General features: G+C 36.4%; 1 pseudogene; it reads right to left on the reverse strand.

Annotated features, from left to right (window-relative positions):
* Positions 1–242: 242 nt before the first annotated feature.
* On the reverse strand, positions 243–964 carry LOC141564884 (large ribosomal subunit protein eL19-like; annotated as a pseudogene).
* Positions 965–2824: the final 1860 nt, after the last annotated feature.

The raw sequence follows: 2824 nt of genomic DNA on the forward strand, positions 1-2824 counted from the left end.
TTGTCTTCTATTCATTTGTCATTTTTGTCCATTTCCTTCTATAAATCCTGTATATGACATACATTTGATCAGTAGAATGCCTTCCTCAAGCCTTTAAATATTTCTTAATGACTTTTGTTATCCCTGGACTGTCCATATATTTTCACCTATGTCAGATATGTCCTCAATAAAGTATTTTACATAATGTCTTTTTTTAAAAGTAGTTTTTGTTTTTGGTTATTTTTTGACAATATAGTGTGGCCTTTCTTCTTCTTCTTCTTTTTTTTTTTTTTTTGACAGTCTTGTTAAATTTTATTGCATGAGCCAAATAGAAGGGTACTATGTACAGAGGAGATAGGGGAGAATCACTTCTTAGTCTCCTCCTCCTTGGACAAAGTCTTGATGATCTTCTCTTTCTTAGCCTGTAGATGCTCTTCCTGACGCTTTCGGGCTTCCTTAGACTTGGATCGGCAAGCTTCAGCCTGGTCAGCCAAAAGCTTCTTGCGGGCCTTGTCTGCCTTCAGTTTATGAATCTGCTCCATGAGGATCCGTTTATTCTTGGACACATTGCCCTTTACCTTCAAGTACAAGCTGTGGTACATATGGCGGTCAATCTTTTTGGATTCACGGTATCTTCGGAGCAGCTGGCGCAGAATCCTCATTCGCCTCATCCAGGTCACTTTCTCAGGCATAAGAGCATTGGCAGTACCCTTTCTCTTATCAATGCCCATGTGCCTGCCCTTCCGTCAAGCTAGAGTATTTTTCCGACATCTGGCCCGAGAATGCACAGTAACAAGCTTCCAGATGATCAGCCCATCTTTAATGAGCTTCCTGATGTGCTGACGCTGACGAGAATTGGCGTTGGCAATTTCATTGGTCTCATTGGGGTCAAGCCACACTTTCTTTTTTCCACATCGGAGGACACTAGAGGCAAGCCTCTTCTGAAGCCTGAGAATACTCATGGCTGCAGCCGCAGCACCGAAAAGGAAAGGAGAGAGAGGCCTTTCTTCTTTAAGATGAGAAAAGAGAGAGGGATGAATGGAGGGATGGAGGAAGAGAGAGAGAAAGAGACAGAGACATAGAGACAGAGACAGAGAGATCACTATGCAAATAATGAAGTACTACTGTTTTAGCCACTCCTATTAGCATGATTATAAAGTGACAACCATATGTGGATGAAATAGATGAACCGTGATACCACCGAAAATGCATATTATGATATAAATGTTTACTGGCAGGGAGACTTGGAACTCTGGCATAGTATCACAGATATAAGATTGAAAAAGATAAGAGATTTTGAGGTCATCTGTTTCTGCCCTATCATGATTCTGAAGAAAAAATTGTGATACAAGTAATAAATTGAGGCTCCATCCCCGTTTCTGAAGAGGAAAGATCTTTGTGGCTGGTTTCCTTGATCTCTGCACCATACCGCACTTCTTTCTATTGCTTCCACTATAGAATCATTCTGTTTACATCAAGGAAAGGTTAGAAAATGGAATACTTGTATAATATCTTCAAGTCAACCTTATAGAAAAGTGTCACAATCAAATAGCTTGGGGAGGATAAAAAGAGAAACTTTAAACCAATCTATTCTACATTTACCAAATCCAGAGATGATATACATGAAGATGTAGAGAAAAAGTTGTCTGAATCTTATTCTTTAGGTTATATAAAATGTTCTAAAAGTCCTATATAAGCTATAATTTAAAACTGCATTAAGACTTTTTGGGATAAACTGTATTACATATTTTTAATCCTCATTTACCATGCCATCATTCCATTTAAAAACCCTTTAACATTCCAGGCTTTTGTCTTGTGAAACCCTGGTGATTTGTTTGTCTGCAATGGAAGAGAATAAAGTTAGCATTTCCTAGTGAAGTTATAAAGGATGTCAATTAATGTCAGCACATTTAACTTTGTTTTATTTCCTTTTCACTGCAGCAAAGTTGAAGCCCCTTCAAGGAAAAATGGGACAAGAAAGTGGGTTTATTTAGCATACTCTTCACTAATGTGATGTAAGCAGTAGTGCTCTGATTTGTAGCAATCTTACCCACCATTGCGTGAGTCTCTATAGGTCCTTTGTAAGCAATTAGGCTTTTATTGTAAATGACTTCAAGTACTTTAGGACAACTTATTTAGATAATTTGGCAAATATATAATTCAAATAATTCAATAAACACATACTAAGTTCCTAGAATCAAGAAACTATTAGAGATTAAAGAGATCTGAGAAGTAATCTGTCATAAAGGTCTATTTTATAGATTAGAAAACTGATAAGAGATTTAGGGAGCCAAATTACTTGTCTACAATTTATAGAGGGCAAGGTTTGAATATAGTAACCTTAATGTATGATATCATGCTTTCTATCATTGTTGTCAAACTTAAATAGAAATAGGGTCATTAAATCTTAAATAAAGATTCCAGAAAGCCACATATTGACTTACTTTTATTTTTTATTGAAGTAAGTTTATTTATTTTAAATACATATTATTTTATGAACCATACTAGGAGAGAAAAAAATCAGAGTAAAAGAGAAAAAAAAAACGTGGGAGAGATAAAACAACAGAAAAGAGTAAGTGAAGATAGCATATGTTGATTTACATTTAATTTCCTTAGTTCTTTTTTCTGGGTGCAGATGGCATTTTCTATACAAAGTATATTGGGATTTGTAGTGGTGGGTTTTCGGACATCTTGGAGCTACCTTCCTTTGAGTTCAGTAATCACCACAAGAATAGCCAGGTTGTTAAGTCCAAAGTCTTTATTTTCTCCTTTACAATTTAGTTTCCTTGCCTGGAGTCCAGGGTAGCTTTCTTAGAGGCCTTTCAGAGTCTTGGTTTCAGTGGAG

Source organism: Sminthopsis crassicaudata, chromosome 3 (assembly GCF_048593235.1).
Source record: "Sminthopsis crassicaudata isolate SCR6 chromosome 3, ASM4859323v1, whole genome shotgun sequence".
NCBI lineage: Eukaryota > Metazoa > Chordata > Mammalia > Dasyuromorphia > Dasyuridae > Sminthopsis > Sminthopsis crassicaudata.